Source organism: Anabrus simplex, chromosome 4 (genome assembly GCF_040414725.1).
Source record: "Anabrus simplex isolate iqAnaSimp1 chromosome 4, ASM4041472v1, whole genome shotgun sequence".
Lineage (NCBI taxonomy): Eukaryota > Metazoa > Arthropoda > Insecta > Orthoptera > Tettigoniidae > Anabrus > Anabrus simplex.
The window spans coordinates 67,633,636-67,657,364 of NC_090268.1; positions in this window are offsets into that span (position 1 = coordinate 67,633,636).

The following is a 23,729-nucleotide window of genomic DNA, read 5'->3' on the forward strand; positions in this document are numbered from 1 at the left end:
AAGTGATGTGGCACAAGACCAGAACACGTTTCTTTCTTCCCTAACTTCTGAGTAACGATTTGTCGCACGGATTCACGGTTAATCTGCAGTTCATCCTCTATCATGCGCACAGTTAATCGCCGATCGTTCGTAGTTAATGTTCTCACCTTCTCAATGTTTTCGTCACTGATGGCGGTCGCCGGTATTCCGCTACGGAGGTTGTCAGAAACACTTTCCCGGCCTTCTCGAAAACGGGCGAACCATTCGTACACACACTTCAAGGACAGTGCTTGATCTTCATAAACACGTACCAGCGTCGCATGCGTTTCTTTCGGTGTCTTGCCAAGCTTAAAACAAAACTGTACATTGATCTTTTGGTCGTTCATGTTCCTGTTCGCAGTTCAGAACCAACGCACTAAACGCGCACTGTGTCGAGCAGGTCTTACACGCCACACACACGATGCTCAACTGAGCAACGTTAGGAGCAGGTGGTCAAAACCTACTGCTACGCAGGTGCAGCGTTGTGTGTCACCAGTGTTGCCGGATCGACCGTTCTGACTTCATTCACCGAACTTTATTGTCGCAGGTTGTATATTTTATGAATAAAAGTTGCACTTCCCAGGTTTTATACGGCATTTTAATGGAATAAAAACAGGTATTAATGAAATTTCCTAACAAACCATACTGAGTGTAGTTTTAGACTGAAGCTGAACTTCGACGTCTATACATCTGCGTACTCTTGAGAAAGTTACTTACAACTGCCCGTAACACTGGTGCGACGAGATTTATCCCAACTTTAAAGTTTTTCTTTTGCAATAATGGCCTTTGGTTATACACCATTTGGCCAGCTGGTAGTGATAAGGATATAGATGATGCAATGTCTTCTCGCCATGAGGCCAGTCATGGCATTGCTACAGGGTGGGAAGGCCATGGTAGAAAGGTAGTAGTTAATGGGGTGTAACAGTCAGGAGATTACCTTTATTGACTATTTTCAGTTGGTGGCTTCTGCATCAGGATTTGTATAGTTAGATTGGTGTCTTGTAGAAACTGGATCAGTGCTCTGTAGATTTTGTTATCGTGGCCTTGAAGAATAATACCGACATTTCTGGGGAATGGGATATGTAGTGACCGAAGCTGTGCGAGCATGGGCGCCCGCAGGATCTTTTCCAGGGGGGGGGGGGGGCACATTAACAATTTTCTTGAATATAAAAACCAATATAACGTCAGCAACATTAAATTGTTTACAGATATTTCTGCTTATAACAGTTCATAGTTGACTGTCAGTAAGTTCAGTTTATGAAATAATCTGGTATGATATTAAACAATTGAACATCAACCATTTTAGAATTCCAGGGAGGGGCAAGCGCCCCCCCTTGCCCCCCCTTGCCCCCCCTTGCGGGCGCCCATGTGTGCGAGTAACTTTGTTCGTTGTTGCTCACGCCTGGAACAAGAAAATACTATATGATCCAGATACGCATTATCGTAATGGTCATGTGGGCAAACTTTCGAGGTAGTCACTCCGGTGCGGTGGAGGTGGTGAGGGTAGCATCCGTGTCCAAGCCACATCCTGATGATGGTTGTTAGATGTCTCCTTGCAACATTGTATTTCCAGAACCAGGGTTTTGGTGGTATTCTTGTTTACAGTGTTGCGTAAGGTTTCCTCGTTGGTGGCTACTTCTTGTCCATTCATCTTTCCACTGGGTATAAGCTCTTCTTTTAACTAGCGGAATAAAGTCAGTATATGGAAGCTGTATCTCTAGAAACATACCACTGAACATACTTCCTTTCGCGAGGTGAACCCGAAGAAAACGCAGGCAATCATAATAGGACAATCTAGGCTTTTAAATTCGCTAAACATCACACAACAGCCTAATCTCATGCTCTGTGGTGAAGCTATACCTTTTCAGAAGTCTGTAAAAAACCTAGGCGTTGTCATGAATGACATATTAAACTGGAATAACCATGTAACAAGTGTCTGAAGAAAGGTATACGCATCTCTTCACCCTCTAAAAATGAAACAATCCATTCTTCCACATTGCATGAAAATAAAAATGCAAACTCTCATTTTTCCAATAATTTATTAATGTGATGTCGTATTAACCGACGCAACTGCAGAACGAACTATGTAACTTCAAAGGGCAATGCACTCTTGCATGCAATTTATATTTTCTTTGAACTTTACGGCACATATTTCCTCTTATTATGAGAAGTTATCCTGGCTGAAAATCGATCAACTCAAGAAATCTACATACTGCGACACTAATTTTTCGACTTCTGAACGAATCTACAGCTGAATACCTATCCTCACATTTTAACTTCCTCTCATCTATTCATGGACATAATACCAGATCGATTTCTACCCTTATGATACCGGTTAATCACTCATCTGTATACATCACTCATTCTTAGTGTCTGGGGCAAGGCTATGGAACACACTCCTCCTATATATTGTCGGCCCGTGGATGTTTACATACTCAGTGTTTGGTATTCTAGAACTTTCGAGCAGTTTCGAGTGGTTTCTCTACTTTCGCTTCAAGAAGGTTCGAGTTCTCTCTCCGCTGTTGCTATTGATTTTCGTTCTCGTCGCGACGCTTCGATGGCCTCTGCTCCGCCTCCGCCGGGCTCGCCCAATATGGACGCCGAGAACATCAAACTGGGTCGCCCCCTCTCTCCGGAATCTGAGACAGACCGTAAGAAGTTGTGTGGCCAGCCGGCCGGCTCCAGTTCGTCTGGATCCACATTTACCTCACCCAGCTCTACTCATACTCAAGTTTCCGGAATTCGACCCTTGGGCCTTCAGGACGACGATAATGAGCAACTGTCTCTACCAGCACCACTTCCACCGACCCCTGCGCACTATTCGCCTGCCAAGACTCGTAGCTATGCCCAAGCTGCGAAAAATCCGGCATTGGCTCCAACCATCCGCCAGCGCAGTGTGATTGCTCCAGTATCTCTACCAACGCCTCATTTCTACCTCAACAAACTTACGGGTATGGATACTGAACCATACGGTTCATGGACGAAGAGTATCGATTTTTGTATTGAGATTGGGATTACATGAGACCACCCACGAAGTCATTGTCTTATAGCATATTTCATAAAAGAGTCCAGAAGACGCGTTCCTGTGTGAAGAGAGCTGGAGCGTTATTATGAGAAATCTCCAGAACCTCATTAAAGGGAGTTATGTCCCAAGCCAAGCCTCTTAATGAAGATTGGGGACGCTTCCCGGATCCCGGCAAAACTGACATTAGGAGGGAAGAAAGAATTAAATTAATATATTTGGTTACGGAAGAGTTGCATTGGATTTTATGCAAGAAATGAAACCTGCATAATTTCTGCTTAATTTTGATATGCATTAGGGCTGCAATCATAAATGCACTCATTAAATAGAGTACTTGGCGGGAGTTGCGCGGGAGAACTGCGAGTCGCGGGCGCGCGTATCCTGCACGCGATCAAGTGGCGTGGTTACGCTAACTGATTATAAAAGTGAGGCCGCCTGGCATATCAGTCTCATTCTTTGACCGGAAGGCTGCTTAAACGAGTCGTCATACTGCGTGTTGGTACGGAGAGCAACGCTTTGTCTTCGAGCTGCGCATACTACTAGTACTACTGTATCTGCGAGGAAGTAAGTAATCAACTTGAATATTCAGCTGAATTCTTGATTTTACCAGTGAGGATATGCTATGGGGAGATGAGGTACTGCCTGTAAGAGACTGATGAACTAGTAGCTTCATATTTCTGTGAGGTCAAGTTGTAACAGTACGAAATGCTAAAATAAATATAGGCTCAGGGTAATTCAAGTACTACATGTTGTCCGAGTGAAGGGATGAAATAACAGTGACTAAGAGTAGTGAAGAAATTATTGTGTACCAGGTTTAAAATTCTGAACAAGACTTGGTCAATGTAACGTGTGAGACACGATAGTAGTGGAAACAGGCATCGAGTTTGGTCAGTCTGTAATGAATGAATTTGTTTTCAGTAAACCCAGCATCAAGTCAGAACGAGTTTTGACATCATCATTGCGAGGAAGCCACAACCGGAGCTGAAGCCAACACGACAACGGGCATAGATCCAGGAACGTTGGGAGCACCTGATCAGCGCGACGTCGAAGGGGACACCTTCCAACCATCTAGGGAGCTGTACGAAGGAGTCACGCAAGAAAGAATGTCTCCAAGTGGTCAACAGTATCTGCTGCAAGCGTCGCAGTCTGTCATGATGTGGTAAATTCAGTGGTCCATAGGGAGGGCCGCTCCGTCATGTCATCAATAACATAAGGTCAGAGCTTTCCAATTCTGTTTCAAGCATGTCATTTAAATTTAGATAGGAATAGGGGGCCGTCAGTCAACAGATTAGTTATGGTAGGAAAATTCTTAGTAATATAGAGCTAGGCCTCAAGCTCGAACCCCGTACATTAGGGTAGATGATTGTTTGTAGATTCGTTGTGGGTGTGTTTATATTTCCTTTGATTGTATTATATTAGCGTACGTGTTGTCTTTATGGGTCAGATCGAACTCCCTTGGTCATGGTAGGTTAGTCTAACAGGCAGGCACTTTTTATTGTATCGCATTTAAGCATTTGTTTCTGCAGACGTAGACTGTATAGTTGTGACCAGGATATAACCCGTAATCCACCTAGCTTCACTGACAGGGCGAGCGAGTCCGAATATTTGAGGGATATGAGCATTATGCAGACAGCTGACTGTATGTATTGATATGAGAAAGCCCAGCACAGTTAGAGAGTGTATTTGATGTATTGGAGATGCCTTAGTATGGCTATGTGACTATCATTTCGTGATTTGTGTTTTTTATTATCAAGGTTGAGCCCATGGGAGGCGGAAGTAAGATATATTATAGTGCAGGTGATATTGAGATGAGGGCGGATAGCCCAGGTGTATTTAAAAGAGTGCTTTAGCAGCCAGATTACGTACGGTGTTTTTGAAAGGCGAGATTTCTTAGCTTGCAGCCCAGCTGAGCTCGTAAATTATGTGGACTGTCGCTGGTGAAGTGGTCGGAGGGTGAGGGTGTTGTGCCTGACGTCACAGTCTTGAAACTGGGTGATATTGCCGTCTGCAGCTTGTCGAGTGTGGTAAGGGGAAGAGACGACCTTGATGTTTTGAAAGCCGGGAGAGATTTTTTATGTTCTATTTGCTCTACATTAATTTTACACTGACCCGTTTGATATTGACACCCTTGGATATGTTGGTTGTGTTCTTTTATTTTGTTTGCAAATGATTATGTTACGCCTTACTCTTCATGGGACTAGGGTTCGTGACCGAGTCAGGACACTGTACATTATGTGGTGATATTTGTTTGCACCGGGGTTCGATGGTACGAGGCATAGTAAATTTTATGGGAATTACTGTTAGATGTGTATTTCAGCAGATATTCGTTTTTCTAGAATTCGTTACTTACACAATTGTAACATGCTTGTTACAGCACAGCTGTTTTCGTGAAGGCAGTGAACTGGTTGTCATCGGCTCAACATTATCTTGACCCAAGCATTTTGAAAAGCTCTTACATTTGTAAATAATTTAATTTTATGTAATAAATCCCTGTTTGTTAAACTTTGAATGCAGCGATGTTTCTGTTAGATTTTTATATATTTTAATTTAGCCGATTCTTACCTGATTAGTCACATATCCCAGTGTTATCTTTATGTTGCCCATTTATCCCCATGTTATCCCTGAGAAGAGCGCTTGTATCCGGCTGAGAGTGGATGTGTGTTCAGGTAAGACTATGTGCACCAGCTCACGTTTGTGAGAGTTCTTTCACTACTGTACTCTGGGTTCGAGACCGGCTTTCGCCTGGCCGGAACCTCGGAGTCCAGTAGGGCACAATACCGATAAATCAACTCCACAATACATCTATCGTACTCTTAGCACGCGCATGCCAAACTTTTCCTTCTACGACCTGGAACTACAACCGACCAGAGACGGCTCTATCCATATCAAGACGGCTCACCCTTTCATCAAAGATTTCAAAGACAAACTTGGCCTGCATTACTTTGGCGACCATGCCTCTGCTACGGACATTACTCGTCGACCTCCTGCTAGAACTCCTGCCTCATCATCCCGATCGCTACCCCTACACTCAGTGGTGGCTTATCGGGTATCGAGAGACTGGTCGGATACAGAAATTACTGATGATGATGATGATGCTTGTTGTTTAAAGGGGCCTAACATCGAAGGTCATCGGCCCCTAATGGAACGAGATAAACGACATGAGAGATGATGTTAAAATTTTAAAACATATCCACTGACTAAAGTTTAAAAAAAAAAAAAATGATGATGGAGAAAAATGAGGGTGAGATTAAAACAATCAGTGGATCTAATACGCAATGCCTAATTTTCTAATAAAATAAGAGAATATACAGGAAAACAAAAGAATAAGGCATTGCCTGGTAGTACATAATTTAAGAGAGACGTTAAAAGAACACATTAAAATACGCAACACAAACTAAAATGAAGTCAATAGGTTAAAAGCGTAATGGAAACAAAGACACGAAGACAAAGGACATCACTAGACACGGTAAAACAGACCACTATCCCTCATAAAGCGGATGACGAGGTCAGCTGACTGCTCGTCATCTCGCAAGATAAGGGAGATGGTACCCGGAAGGTTAAGACTACGGCGGAGATCGACCAGGTCCACACACTCCGTAAGGATGTGCACCACAGTAAGATGGTCGCCGCAGGTACACACCGGAGGGGGTTCTCCTTTCAAAAGATGCAAGTGAGTCAGGATACCGTGGCCGATCCGAAGACGACATAATACCACGGCTTCCCTCCGCGAAGCCCGAAGGGAAGTCCTCCATACCTTCGTTGTTCCTTTTATCGCTCTCAGCTTATTGGGAAGTGGAATGGCCTGCCACTCCATCTCCCAATGGGACATAACAAGATGTCGCAGCTGGGAGCGAATATCACTTGCTGGAACCTTGAAAGGCAACGGGGGCAGTGTAACTGCCTCCTTGGCAGCCCGATCTACTAACTCGTTTCCCTCTATGCCCATGTGGCTTGGGAGCCACAGAAACGTGATTCTGGTGCCGGCATCCGAACACCCGGCCAGCAGGTCCTGGATCCGCTGCACCAGAGGGTGTCGAGGGAAACAGGTATCAATAGACTGAAGCGAACTCAAGGAGTCAGTACACAGAAGGAAGTGGCGACGCTTATTGTACAGTGCGTACCGCAGAGCCTCACAGATAGCATAGAGCTCTGCTGTGTACACACTACAGGTTGCCGGAAGAGCAAAAAGGAACCTATCATTACCAACAACGAACGCACAGCCCACCTTCGTATCTGTCCTTGAACCATCCGTGTAGACGACGACTGAACCTGGATAGCGGCCAACAACGGACAGGAAGAGCCTCCGATAGATCGAAGGGTCCGTGTTTTCCTTTGGGCCAGTGTGCAGATCCAGGATGACTTCAGGTCGTCGTACAACCCACGGAGGTACCCCACTTGGTTGTCTGACAAGGCAAGGGACCGAAGGTACATCAAACAATTCGGAAATGCTATCCAAGCGTATCCCAACCGGCCGCGTCGCTCGAGGACGAGCAGCGTACAGCAAACGGTTGGCATTGTTGAACACGCAAGGATAGCTTGGATGAAGTGGCATCTGTCGCAAATTTGCAGCATATGTAAGTAGAAGTTGCTGGCGCCTCAGGTGTAAAGGCGGCACACCAGACTCAGCGAGCAGGCTAGCGATGGGGCTTGTACGAAAAGCTCCCGTCGCCAACCTAACCCCGCTGTGGTGGATACTGTTCAGCTTCGCAAGAACGCTTGGTCTTGCGGAGCCATATGCTGCACTGCCGTAGTCTAACCGGGATAAAATGTGTGCCCGATAGAATCGCAGTAGCACCGTGCGGTCAGCCCCCCAAGAAGTGCTGCTAAGAAACTTAAGGATATTAAGCTTCCTAGTGCATTGCACTTTTAACTGCCGCACGTGTGGCTCCCACGATAATTTACTGTCAAAAAGGAGCCCAAGAAATCGGTAAGTGTCAACAACTGGAAGAACGACGTTGTCTAAATAAAGCTCAGGATGGGGGTGAAGAGTACGTTGACGACAAAAGTGGACAACGGAGGTCTTTGCGGCAGAAAACCGAAAGCCATGTTCTAAGGTCCACTTCTCCACCCTCCTAATAGCTTGCTGTAACTGGCGCTCTGCGACTGCCATACTGCACGAGCTATAGTGCAGAGCAAAATCATCCACATATAGGGACGGTATTACGGCTGGACCAGCAGCAGCGACAATACCGTTTATGGCAATCGCGAACAGAGTGACACTAAGAACCGATCCCTGTGGGACTCCGTTTTCTTGAACGTGGTATTGCGAATATGTCCTCCCTACTCGGACACGGAATAGACGAAGGGACAAAAAATTCGCAATAAATACCGGCAAGTTACCTCGGAATCTCCATTGATGCAGGACTGAAAGGATGCCATATCGCCAGGTGGTGTCGTAGGCCTTCTCCAAGTCAAAGAAGACAGCTACCAAGTGCTGTTTGCGGAGAAACGCATCCTGGATAGAGCTCTCCAGGCGTACCAAGTGGTCTGTGGTGGATCGAGCGGCTCGAAATCCACATTGGTACTCGGACAAGAGTCCTTGTTTCTCCAGACACCACACGAGTCTGCGATTTACCATCCTCTCAAATAGCTTACACAGGCAATTTGTAAGACAAATCGGTCTATAACTTCCTGCATACTTAGGATCTTTGTCAGGCTTGAGGACAGGGATGACTATGCCCTCTCGCCACTGAGACGGAAAATCACCCTCTGTCCAGATTCGGTTGAACACACGAAGGAGATATAGTAAACTATCATCACTAAGGTGTTTCAACATCTGGTTATGGATGTTGTCCGGTCCAGGAGACGTGTCCTTGCAAAGCGCTAAGGCGCTACGGAGTTCCCACTCCGTAAAGGGCACGTTGTAGTCCTCTGAAGCATGGGTGGCAAAACTAAGGTGATGACGTTCTGCCTCCCGCTTCAGAGGGAGGAAATCAGGATGGTAATTCCCGGAGCCAGAGACATCCGCGAAATGACTAGCGAGATGGTTAGCAATCGCGAGGGGATCAGTGGCGACACTGCCTGCAATGGAAATTCCCGGTACAGCAGATGATCCTTGAATACCCGAAATTCGTCGAAGTTTCGTCCACACTTGAGATGATGGAGTATGTGACGTCATGGACGACACATATCTCTCCCATGAAGCCTTCTTACTTTGTCGAATAAGAACTCGCGCCTTAGCGCGGAGTTTCTTAAATGTCACCAAGTTGGCCACAGTAGGCTGTCGACGGTAACGTTTATGAGCGCGACGGCGTTCTTTGATGGCTGCTGCTATTTCATCGCTCCACCAAGGAACGAGTTTTCGGCGAGGAGCCCCCGAGAAAAACGGAATGGACTCCTCAGCAGCAGCAAGAATAACTTGGGTGACGTAAGTTATTTCCTCGCCGACGGTCCGCCTGACATCATCGTGAAAGACAGCTAGTGATGTGTACTTTGGCCAATCAGCATGTTTAAGAATCCATCGAGGGGGAGCCTCGACGGGTTTATGTTTCAACAAAGTAAGAATGATGGGAAAATGGTCACTGTCACAGAGATCATCGTGTGCATTCCACCGAAACAGTGGAACCAACGTTCGGCTGCATAGACTTACGTCTATGCGAGAGTATGTGCCGTAACGTACACTAAAGTGAGTTGGTTCCCCTGTGTTCAAAATACATAAATCCAGATCTGTTAGAAGTGTTCCCAGCTCTCTTCCTCGGGGGCAAGGTGTCTCAGAGCCCCATATGGGGTGATGGGCGTTGAAGTCGCCCAATAAGAGGAAGGGTGGTGGAAGCTGATCTATAAGATCAGCGACATCGTTGATGTTCAGATGCTGGCCAGGTGGAAGATAAACATTACACACTGTTGCTATGACAGGCAGCGAGACGCGAACAGCTACAGCCTCAAGAGGGGTTCTTAATGGAACCTCTTCGCTGTAGCTATCAGAACGTACAAAAATGCCAACGCCTCCGGAAGCCCGGTGAGCATAGTATCGTTCTGTCGAGTATAATTTGAAATGCCTCAAGACCGTATGATGACCAGGTCTGAAATTGGTCTCCTGAAGACAGACTATACTCGCTGCGTTCTCACTAATAAGCTGACGTAACTCAGCAAGATGCCTGTCATAACCGTTACAATTCCACTGTAACAGTGCCATAGTGTGGACTATAAAAGGAGCGTTAGGTTATGAGCGAAAAAATGCTCGTAAGCCTAAACACTATCTAGTTCTACATCCGTAGATGTAGAGGACAGTGCGACATCCATTCCATCATCGAAAGATGGCAGGGGTGTCGCCCAGAACTTCGACGCTTTTCGTGCGCGAGGGGGTCCCCTACGAGGAGAGCGCGCCGGTTTTGGAGCAGGAGTGCCTCCTGGCGCAGACTCATATCCCCCAGATGGGGGGCATGACTTCTCCTTCGCAGGGGAAGTCCGAGAGCGCTCAGGACGGGCGCTCTTCTTCCCCTTCTTTTTTTCGAGTTTAGACGGGCTGGGAGGTGGTTTCCCAGCCCTGGTCGACGATGCCGCCTCCGCCGGCTGGGGCACGACTTTCGTCGACCTCCTAGGGGGGGGTGACTTAGTCTTCCCCCCTTGCTGTGCCGGCTGGCAACTGCCAGCCTGCACAGACTTCTGGTTGGTCGAAGGTGGGGTGGTCCCCCCCTTCGAGCTTTGACTATTTGCGACGTTGCTGCGAGCAGCAACAGTCGCCTTGGGCGCAGCGGTCTGGACAGGTGTCGAGGTTGTAAATGACGAACCTGGAAGACTCTGAGCTATCAAGCTATAGTCGAGTGTACGGGCAGGTGTATTGGTAGAATTAAACTTACGGCGCGCTTCCTGGTAGGAAAGACCATCCAGGGTCTTGATCTCCTGGATCTTCTTCTCACTCAGGTATGTCGGACAGTTCCGATCCCGAGGAGAATGAAAACCGGAGCAGTTAGTGCACTTGTATGGAGTTGTGCACTCCTCCGCGCCGTGAGCTACTCGTCCACATGTACCACATACAGCCTGATTCGAACAGCGAGATACCATATGTCCGAATCGCTGGCATTGATAGCATCGCATAGGAGGCGGGATGTACGGCCTCACATCGCAACGATAAGTTGTTACCTTGACTTTCTCTGGTAACACTGACAACTTGAAAGAGACAATGAAGGCACCAGTGGCAACGTCTTCACCGTTGACCTTGCGCGTAATGCGCCGGACGTGTGTCACGCCACGGTTCTTCATGTCTTCCATCAACTCGTCGTCAGTGTTCAAAATAAGGTCGCGGTGAAAGATGACTCCGCGAACCAGGTTCAAGGACTTATGCTCCTCCACTTTGACGGGGATTTCGCCAAAGTGCTCGCACTTAAGCAACTGATCAGCTTGCAGTGCTGTACGAGTCTTTAGAAGCAAACTACCGTTGCGCATTTTCTTAAGTTCCTCCAGTTCGCCATAGACGCCTTCGATGTGTCTACTAAACAGGATCGACTTCACCAGCTTAAAATCCTGCCCATCGGTTCTGGTAGCGACCAGAAACCTAGGGAAGCTGGATCCCATTCCTTCACGCTGCGCATGTTCCCAGGGAGTTGAACCTCTCAGGGAAGCAAAAGTTAAAGACTTAGGTGGGCGACCACCTTGTGAGAGCCGACTTCGTTTGGAAGCCATGCCCGATAGCATCCTCCCCGAATGCCACCCACTCCGATCAGGGGTCTCTGTAGCCGAACCAAGCAGCCAAGGCAATACCCACCTGGTCGTAGCAGGTATTGCCCGGGGTCCGATGTTGAACGATGCCTAATACGGGATGACTGAGGCAATGAGCACTAGGACTCCCTTCCTCCGGTCACCCGCAATAGCATGTACCCCATAGCGTGTACAGAGCACTAACAATAGGAAAAATAAATAAAAATAATTAATAATAATATGTCCTTCTGGCATTCGGCTGTGCGGGGACCTGCGTTGTCAGGCGGATACCACTGCCCGGGTACATGATACTCCCACCCGCCGCGTCCTGGGTGGTTGCTGGCACGGGCTTTCGAGCGTAGTCGCACACATAGGAGCTCCATCGCCGGGCAGCACGCACATCAAATTTTGAATGGTCGACATCTGACCCTCGGAAAAATAATAAAAATAAAGAGGGGACCATGGCCACATGACCCTTTAAGTCGCCTTCTACGACAGGCAGGGATTACCTATGGATGTATTCAGCCTCTCCCATCCACAGGAGGTCCATCACATTATACCAAACCGCAATCCATGTCCGCGCCAAGGTCGCCCCTTTTTGTCGCCTCTTACGACAGGCAGGGGATACCGCGGGTGTATTCTGCATGTGTGTCCCCCACCCGCAGGGGGTAGTGTGTTTGGTCCGCGAGAGGTATTTTATTTCCCTCAAGTCCGCCGGCAAGCCGGTTAGGACCCCCCTATCCGCCACCTGGGACGCGCCACGTGGGAGTATCACCTCTCCCCCTGCTACGCCATCGTAGTAGGTTCGTGGCAGAAATTACTGAACAACTACGCTTGGCCAACCACCAGATTTATCGGGTGGTTCGTATCCAAAATGCTCAAGGCCCGACTACTCTCCTCAGGATTGTTTCCCAGGATGTCAATACTTTGGACGCCTTCCTGCGTGATGGTGTAGTTATCTACGGCATCCGTCACCGTGTGGAACCGTCTCGTCTGGCACCCCCACAGAAGATCCGATGTGGACGCTGTCAGCGCTACGACCATGCTGGAACATCGTGTCCGTTGGCTCAGGTATGCGCCATTTGCAGTAGCCAGGAGCACCTGACCACTAACTGTCCTAATAAGTTACATCCGAAATGTGTCAATTGTTCCCAGTCTCATCCTTCTTATTCCTATAAGTGTAAATCCCGTCCAGATCCCGATCCAGATCATCCAGAAACCGTTACTCCTGTGATTTCCCAGATCTTCCCTCCCCTCACCCTTCCTTTCCCTCTCCTGCCTTTCACCTGGAAAACTTCATACTTTTCATTACTATGTTGCTTCAAAATATCCTTCCTTTCCACCGTCCTTTTATCCTACAACAGGTTCAGTTAGCCTCCCGGCTGGTGTTTAACACTCATGTTGATGTAGTCTACTCGGGGACAAAAATGCACTTTGCATTTTTTTCCCCTTACTGCTTCCCCCTTTATTGGTTAAACGTTACGTTTATATTATGCTAACATCTGCTCTCTACCAGCCCATGGGGATCTCCTGGACCTTCCCTTGGATCTGTATGACCCGGATGTCTTTGTCCTTAATGAAACTTTCCTAACGCCTACTCATCATCCCCGTTTTCCAAAATATCGTTTCTACCGCGCTGATCGTATCGGCGCGGCTCGTGGCGGTGTAGCTATTGGTCTTAAACGTCATATTACTAGCCGTATGCATTATTATACTTTCACTACTACTCCTTTTGAATATCTTATTCTCGAAACTTTTCTTGCTAATGGATCTTCTCTTGCTATTGCCACCCTCTATTTACCGCCTCGCACCCCTCCTCCAGTTGACTTCATTAAGTATCTTGATTCTAAATTTTCCACTTATATTCTGATTGCTGATATTAATATCTATTCATATAATGTCACTCAAAATCAAACTTTTACTCGCTTAGTTAACGACATCCGGGCTATACAAGTTCCTTTCCCTTTTCCCACTCGTCCCATTTCCAATACCACACCTGATGCCTTAATCCTCTCCCCTTCCCTTTCCACCCACTTGACCATCGATAAACTTCTCTTGATTGATTCTGATCATCTCTCCGCATTACTTACTACTCCCTCTGTCTCCTATTTGACTCCTACCTCCCCCAATCGCCCTCCTCCTACCCGCCGTTATTCTCAAACGAATTGGACTAATTACCGCACCACTATTACAAACCTCCTTCCTGCTTCACCCCCTCCCACTACTTTCGCATCCCTCCATGCCCTCATTGCTCAGGTCGAACACGTCCTTCAACTTGCTGACACTCTCCATGTCCCTCGTCATTCCTATCATCCCACCAAACCTCCAATTCCTCCTAAAGCTCTCTCTATCCTCCGACTCGCTCACGATTATTATCATTCTTATATTCGTACTCGTGATCCGACCACCCTCCTTGCTCACAGACGCACACTTCGTCATGCTCGCTCATATATCAAAGCTATCAAGAAGAAACACTGGACTAACGCTTGTAACAACATAACTAACATACACGACTCACATAAATTCTGGACGACTTTTCGTAGACTTACTAAAACTGGCACACCCTCCCCTACCTACCATATTCTTACTGCCTCCACTCCTCCTTTTACACCCAAAGAAAAAGCCGATGCTTTTGCGGATTATTTTTCTACTGTCTTTTCACCTTCTCACTCCCCACAATATCATCATCCTGATGAACCTATTATTCTTCACCATGACGATCCCACCCATCCTCATCTCCAACCATCCTTCTCCCATTATTGTACTGTTGATTACTCCCACCCTTTAAATCTGCCTATCACCCCTCACGAAATTCTCACCTATATCCGCCACAAACGTAATACTGCTCCTGGTTCCGATCGCATTACTTATCGTCATATTCGTGAAGCCCCTAGCCCCGCCCACTGGGGCCAAGCCATCATCCTTCTCTTTCCAAAACCTCATAAACCTCTCTCTGATCCTCGTTCCTGTCGTCCTATCTCTCTCCTATCTGTTCTCTCTAAGATCTTTGAAGGTATCCTCAGTCAACGAATCTCCCGATACTTGCACTCACTTCATCTCATTCCTACTTCTCAAGCTGGTTTTCGACCCCACTTTTCTACTCATGATCATCTTTTTCATATTACTTCTTCTCTGGACACCTATCTACGCACTCATCGTCCTGCTGCTTTAATCTGCTTAGACGTTGATCAAGCCTTCGACTCCGTTTGGCATGCTGGCCTCTACTACAAATTGTCTCATCTCCCTCTACCCACTACTATTCTTCGTTTACTTTATAATTATCTTAAATGTCGAACCGCAATGATTTCTATCCAGGGTTCTCATTCCTATACATTCCCTATCATGTCTGGAGTAGCCCAGGGTTCCCCACTCTCCCCCCTCCTATATATTCTCTATACTTACGATATACCCCACCCTGATCCCCCCCTCCGACTGTATCAGTATGCCGACGACCTTGCAATCCTTGCTCTTGCGCCTACTTTTACATCTCTTTCCCGTAAAATACAAACTTATTTCACCGCCCTTGAAACATGGCTAAATTCCTGGCACCTCACCGTTAATACCACTAAAACTCAATTCATGACTTTCCGCTCTAAAACCCGTCTCCGTCCTGTTAGTAATCGTCTCCATATTACCCTTTATAATGTTCCTCTTGTCGAGACAAAACTACTCACCTATCTCGGTATACAATTTCAAAATAACTTTAAATGGTCCTATCACTTAGCTTCGATACATCGTAAGGCCTTATACCGTTTCCGCGCCCTTCGCACCTTAACTGGGTCCACACGGGGACTGAAACCTCACCATATTCTTACCCTTTATAAAACCTTCATCCGCCCCTTATTAACTTATGCCTCCCTAACCTGGATTACAGCCCATCCTACTGACTATGCTCGACTATCTCGACTTGATAGACATGCCATCCGTATCGCCTATCGTTTCCCTTATGATACCCCTTCCGCTCACTTTTTACCGTATTATGATTTTCCCCACATTCTTACTCATCTTCATTCTCTCTGTCTTAAATATCTTCAAACTGGTCATCATTTTCGTCACCCTATTATTACCAAAGCACTTACGTTATCTCCTCTTGCTACCTCTCTCTTGAATAATACTCGAACCCCGCACACTGCTCACCTTTTTCCACCCGCTCCCCTTTAATGTCCACTCCCTTCGCACGTAGCGACCTACTTTTGAATATGCTATCTACTTTAAGCTCAGAATGAGTTCATTGCCCCTGGCTGCGGTCGCGCATACCTCTGCCACACTCCGACAATGGCGCCATATGCGCTCGGTAAAGATAGTGTTGTGCAATACAGTGTTGTGTTTTTTTCTCGCTTTACTATCTTCACTAGTGATTTTTCGTTTCTCGTTATTCCAGTAATTAATTTCTGTTGTTAATCGTACCTCACGTGTTTCTTTTGTTAGTGTTACGTCTTTTGTTCACCGGCACAGCAGACTTAATGACTACTTATCATTGTGCAGATTTCTTCCCGATATACTGTACCCTCACATATTATTCTCTTTTCATTTTTAATGGTCATGTTTTCCACTCTTTTCATTGTGTTTGGTGTAACAAAGTTGTTTTCCAATAGTTCTATCTATACTGCAAGATGGACAATATTACTACATATTCATCGTACTCTATGGACATCTTTTCTCCCAGAGCTTTCTTACTTGCCCATTTCTGGATATTGTCAATACTGTATATATTGTATACCATGTATTTTGTGACGTTCTCAATAAACGGGGTCTAGTGGGGGTTTTTCCTTCTCGGGGTGGGATGCGGGTCTCTCGCTGGGGTGCCTCTTGTGGTCGCGTTTCCCCTGCGCCAGTCATTCTCATACTGTTCCTTCCTCTTCCTGGCATGTACGATACATGCCTTCCCATGTTGTATTTTCACTTGTGTTATTTCTATTCTACGACTGAAGAGCTCCGTTGTAGAGCTGATGGCCCGCTTTCCCCCATATGGGGAAAGAATGAACCTAACTTACTATAGGATAGGATAGGATAGGATAGGATAGGAACACACTCAGAAATACTCACTCCTCAGAAATCGCTTACTATTGCTACTCTTTATCTCACACCTGGTCTCTCAGCTCCTACGGCTTTTATCCAACACATAGATTCTACCTTTACGGATTATATAATCTTAGCCGATATTAATATAACCTCCTATACTCCCACACAACATCGTGAATTTACAGACTTATGTCACCATCTCCGGGGTATACGTTATCCTTTCCCTTTTCATATCTTACATGCTAACCAATCCACTCCCCATGTCCTTTTCCTTTCTCCTTCTTCAGCTTCTTCCCCCACTATTCAGCGACTAGTTCCTCTGCGCAGTGATCATGCTCCATCCCTCCTTACTATTCCTGGTATTCATCCTGGTTCCTGTATTTCCTCCTCCCGCCTTCCTCCTACTCGTCGTTTTTCACATATACTAACTGGGAGAATTATCGCACTACTATTCATGACTTGCTCCAAGACGCCTCACCTCCTACCTCCATACCAGCTCTTTACTCCCTCATTGATACTATCGAACGCGCTATTATAGTTTCTGATAATCTCCACATTCCCCGCCACTCTTACCACCCTTCTAAACCACCTATCCCACCTCAGGCCTTACGCCTCCTTCAACTTGCTCACGACTACTATATACCGAGCTCGATAGCTGCAGTCACTTAAGTGCGGCCAGTATCCAGTATTCGGGAGATAGTAGGTTCGGATCCCACTGTCGGCAGCCCTGAAAATGGTTTTCCGTGGTTTCCCATTTTCACACCAGGCATAAGACCTATCTGTGTCGGTGCGACGTAAAGCAACTAGCAAAAAAAAAAAAAAAAAAAAAAAACTACTATAATTCATATATCCGTACCAAAGACCTGACTACGTTACAGCTCCATAGACGCACATTACGCCATGCCCGTTCTTATATCCAGGCTATTAAACGTAAACTTTGGACTGATAAATGTAACGACTTGGCTGACTGTCATGAACCGCGCAAGTTCTGGACGACATTTCGCCAACTTACCAAAACTAATAAGTCTATTCCTACCTATCCCCACTTTACATGCTCCGACACATCCCCGCACGGACAAGGACATAGCGGACGTCTTTGCGGACTATTTTAGGACAGTTTTTTCTCCTTCTTCGAACCCCGCCTTTATACATCCTGACGAACATCTCGTTAATCAATTTTTTCACCCTGACCTACCTGACCTCCAACCCTCCTTTCTACATTTCCCCCAAGTCGATTATACCCATCCCTTAAATGCTCCGATCACACCTTCTGACATTCGTAATTTTTTGAAACATAGGAAGAACACCTCCCCTGGCTCAGATTATATATCATATCGGCATATCCAAGAAGCCCCTCCTGTTCTCATTGACCTCCTCAGCACTATTTATACCTATTTTCTTTATACTGGTGCCTACCCCGCTCATTGGGGTAAGGCAACCCTCCTTCTCTTTCTCAAACCCCACAAACCTCCCTCAGATATACATTCCTACCGCCCCATTTCCTTACTTCCTGTTCTCAGTAAAATTCTCGAAGGTATCTTAAGTAGACGGATTACTTCCTATCTCGATTCATTAGGTCTCCTTCCTTCTTCTCAAGCAGGTTTTCGCCCTCATCATTCCACTCACGAACACCTCTTTCATATCTCTGCATCCCTCCATTCATTTCTTCGACCTCGTAAAACCGCTGCATTAGTTTGCCTTGATGTCAACCGCGCCTTTGACTTGGTCTGGCATCCAGGCCTGCTCTATAAACTTCGCCATCTCTCGCTTCCTCTTACCCTTATCCGTTTCTTGTACAATTACCTCAAATACCGCACGGCCCAAATTAACCCTTTCATATCCCTTCCCTCTTACTGCTGGCGTAACCCAAGGATCACCCCTTTCTCCTCTTCTTTATATTTTATACACCCACGATATCCCTCACCCTGATTCTCCCCTCCGTCTTTATCAATATGCTGACGACCTCGCCATCCTAGCTCTTACTCCCACTACTAAAACGTTAACAAAATATCTCCAAACTTATCTTTCTATTCTTGAAACTTGGTTCAATTCCTGGCGTATTTCTATTAACCCCACAAAACCCAACTCATCGTTTTTCGTAAAAAATCCCGTATTACTCAACCCCGGAACCGTGTCCATCTCACTATGTATAATACTGTCTTATCAGAGACCAACTTTTGTATTTGTATTTATTGGTGAACAAAACAGGCGTTCAGCCCCGAATACATGTTCACAATAATAATAATAAATAACAAATAAGATTAATAAGAATAGTCCAACCTGAGCCACCCCTCTCCACTATATACTAAATAACATAAAATGAAATAAACAATACCGTCCCGGTATTATACCAAAACCAACTCCATCTACATCACTTCACAACAGCCTGGTCAATGTTTACATTCTACTGCTGGTGTTACATCTCCATGCTTGTTCTCACTCTCACGTACGCAACCTTCTTACTTCAGCATTTTCCTCACCTCTATTGTTCCCTGACCTACTCCAGCATAAGCTGCAAACAGCAGCATTACCAGGTTGCATTCCACACCAGCCATTACATGCTTGCATACCAACCCGGCCATCTTATTCCGATGATGATGATGCTTGTTGTTTTAAGGGGCCTAACATCGAAGGTCATCGGCCCCTAATGGAACGAAATGAATGACATGAGACATGAAGTTAAAATTTTAAAAAGTATCCACTGACTAGAGTTAAAAAAGAATGGTGATGAAGAAAAATGAGGGTGAGATTAAAACAGTCAGTGGATCTAATACGCAATGCCTTATGTTCTATTAAAATAAGAGAAAGGACAGGAAATTGAAGGAATAAGGCATTGCCCAGTAATACAGATATTAACACATAATTTACGTTAGACGTTCAAATAACACATTAAAATGCGCAACACAAAATAAAATGAAGTCAATGAAATAAAAGCGCAACTGACATAAACAACACTAGGACAAAGGACAACATCACACACGATAAAACAGACCGCTATCCCTCATAAAGCGGATGACGAGGTCTGCTGACTGCTCGTCATCGCGCAAGATAAGGGAGATAGTACTCGGAAGGTTAATACTACGGCGCAGATCGACCAGGTCCACGCACTCCGTAAGGATGTGTACCACGGTAAGATGGTCGCCGCAGGTACACACCGGAGGGGGTTCTCCTTTCAGTAGATGGGAGTGCGTCAAGATACCGTGGCCGATCCGAAGGCGACATAATACCACGGCTTCCCTCCGCGAAGCCCGCAGGGAAGTCCTCCATACCTTCGTTGTTCCTTTTATCGCTCTCAGCTTATTGGGAAGTGGGATGGCCTGCCACTCCATCTCCCAATGAGACATAACCAGATGTCTCAGCCGAGAGCGAATATCACTTGCTGGAACCTTGAAAGGCAACGGGGGCAGTGTAACTGCCTCCTTGGCAGCCTGATCTGCTAACTCGTTTCCCTCTATGCCCATGTGGCTGGGGAGCCACACGAACGTAATTCTGGTGCCGGCATCCGAACACCCGGCCAGCAGGTCCTGGATCCGCTGCACCAGAGGGTGTCGAGGGAAACAGGTATCAATAGACTGAAGCGAACTCAAGGAGTCAGTACACACAAGAAAGTGTCGGCGCTCATTGTCTAGTGCGTACCGCAGAGCCTCACAGATAGCATAGAGCTCTGCCGTGTACACACTACAGGTATCCGGGAGAGCAAAAAGAAACCGATCATTGTCGACAACGAACGCACAGCCCACCTTCGTATCTGTCCGTGAACCATCCGTGTAAACGACGACTGAACCTGGATAGCGGCCAAGAACGGACAGGTAGATCCTCCGATAAATCGAAGGGTCCGTGTCTCCTTTCGGGCCAGTGTGCAAGTCCAGGATGATTTCAGGTCGTCGCACAACCCACGGAGGTACCCCACTTGGTTGTCTGACAAGGCAAGGAATCGAAGGTACGTCAAACAATTCATAACTGCTATCCAAGCGTATCCCAACCGGCCGCGTCGCACGTGGATGAGCAACGTACAACAAGCGGTTGCCATTGTTGAACATGCAGGGATAGCTCGGATGAAGTGGCATCTGTCGCAAATTTGCAGCATATGTAAGTAGTAGTTGCTGGCGCCTCAGGTGTAGAGGCGGCACACCAGACTCAGCAAGCAGGCTAGCGATGGGGCTAGTACGAAAAGCTCCCGTCGCCAACCTAACCCCGCTGTGGTGGATACTGTTCAGCTTCGCAAGAACGCTTGGTCTTGCGGAGCCATATGCTGCACTGCCGTAGTCTAACCGGGATAAAATGTGTGCCCGATAGAATCGCAGGAGTACCACGCGGTCAGCCCCCCAATTAGTGCTGCTAAGAAACTTCAAGAGGTTAAGCCTCTTGGTGCATTGCACTTTCAGCTCCCGCACGTGTGGCTCCCACGATAATTTACTGTCAAAAAGGAGCCCAAGAAATCGGTAGGTGTCAACAACTGGAAGAACGACATTTCCTAGATAAAGCTCAGGATGAGTGTGAAGAGTACGTTGACGAAAAAAGTGGACAACGGAGGTCTTTGCGGCAGAAAACCGAAAGCCATGTTCTAAGGTCCACTTCTCCACCCTCCTAATAGCTTGCTGTAACTGTCGCTCTGCGACTGCCATACTGCACGAGCTATAGTGCAGAGCAAAATCATCCACATATAGGGACGGTATTACGGCTGGACCAGCAGCAGCGACAATACCGTTTATGGCAATCGCGAACAGAGTGACACTAAGAACCGATCCCTGTGGGACTCCGTTTTCTTGAACGTGGTATTGCGAATATGTCCTCCCTACTCGGACACGGAATAGACGGAGGGACAAAAAATTCGCAATAAATACCGGCAAGTTACCTCGGAATCTCCATTGATGCAGGACTGAAAGGATGCCATATCGCCAGGTGGTGTCGTAGGCCTTCTCCAAGTCAAAGAAGACAGCTACCAAGTGCTGTTTGCGGAGAAACGCATCCTGGATAGAGCTCTCCAGGCGTACCAAGTGGTCTGTAGTGGATCGAGCGGCTCGAAATCCACATTGGTACTCGGACAAAAGTCCTTGTTTCTCCAGACACCACACGAGTCTGCGATTTACCATCCTCTCAAATAGCTTACACAGGCAATTTGTAAGACAAATCGGTCTGTAACTTCCTGCATACTTAGGATCTTTGTCAGGCTTGAGGACAGGGATGACTATGCCCTCTCGCCACTGAGACGGAAAATCACCCTCTGTCCAGATTCGGTTGAACACACGAAGGAGATATAGTAAACTATCATCACTAAGGTGTTTCAACATCTGGTTATGGATGTTGTCCGGTCCAGGAGACGTGTCCTTGCAAAGCGCTAAGGCGCTGCGGAGTTCCCACTCCGTAAAGGGCACGTTGTAGTCCTCTGAAGCATGGGTGGCAAAACTAAGGTGATGACGTTCTGCCTCCCGCTTCAGAGGGAGGAAATCAGGATTGTAATTCCCGGAGCCAGAGACATCCGCGAAATGACTAGCGAGATGATTAGCAATCGCGAGGGGATCAGTGGCGACACTGCCTGCAATGGAAATTCCCGGTACAGCAGATGATCCTTGAATACCCGAAATTCGTCGAAGTTTCGTCCACACTTGAGATGATGGAGTATGTGACGTCATGGACGACACATATCTCTCCCATGAAGCCTTCTTACTTTGTCGAATAAGAACTCGCGCCTTAGCGCGGAGTTTCTTAAATGTTACCAAGTTGGCCACAGTAGGCTGTCGACGGTAACGTTTATGAGCGCGACGGCGTTCTTTGATGGCTGCTGCTATTTCATCGCTCCACCAAGGAACGAGTTTTCGGCGAGGAGCCCCCGAGAAAAACGGAATGGACTCCTCAGCAGCAGCAAGAATAACTTGGGTGACGTAAGTTATTTCCTCGCCGACGGTCCGCCTGACATCATCGGTAAAGACAGCTAGTGATGTGTACTTTGGCCAATCAGCATGTTTAAGAATCCATCGAGGGGGAGCCTCGACGGGTTTATGTTTCAACAAAGTAAGAATGATGGGAAAATGGTCACTGTCACAGAGATCATCGTGTGCATTCCACCGAAACAGTGGAACCAACGTACGGCTGCATAGACTTACGTCTATGCGAGAGTATGTGCCGTAACGTACACTAAAGTGAGTTGGTTCCCCTGTGTTCAAAATACATAAATCCAGATCCGTTAGAAGTGTTCCCAGCTCTCTTCCTCGGGGGCAAGGTGTTTCAGAGCCCCATATGGGGTGATGGGCGTTAAAATCGCCCAATAAGAGGAAGGGTGGTGGAAGCTGATCTATAAGATCAGCGACATCATTGATGTTCAGATGCTGGCCAGGTGGAAGATAAACATTACACACTGTTGCTATGACAGGCAGCGAGACGCGAACAGCTACAGCCTCAAGAGGGGTTCTTAATGGAACCTCTTCGCTGTAGCTATCAGAACTTACAAAAATGCCAACGCCTCCGGAAGCCCGGTGAGCATAGTATCGTTCTGTCGAGTATAGTTTGAAATGCCTCAAGACCGTATGATGACCAGGTCTGAAATTGGTCTCCTGAAGACAGACTATACTCGCTGCGTACTCACTAATAAGCTGACGTAACTCAGCAAGATGCCTGTCATAACCGTTACAATTCCACTGTAACAGTGCCATAGTGTGGACTATAAAAGGAGTGTTAGGTTATGAGCGAAAAAATGCTCGTAAGCCTAAACACTATCTAGTTCTACATCCGTAGATGTAGAGGACAGTGCGACATCCATTCCGTCATCGAAAGATGGCAGGGGTGTCGCCCAGAACTTCGACGCTTTTCGGGCGCGAGGGGGTCCCCTACGAGGAGAGCGCGCCGGTTTTGGAGCAGGAGTGCCTCCTGGCGCAGACTCATATCCCCCAGATGGGGGGCATGACTTCTCCTTCGCAGGGGAAGTCCGAGAGCGCTCAGGACGGGCGCTCTTCTTCCCCTTCTTTTTTTCGAGTTTAGACGGGCTGGGAGATGGTTTCCCAGCCCTGGTCGACGATGCCGCCTCCGCCGGCTG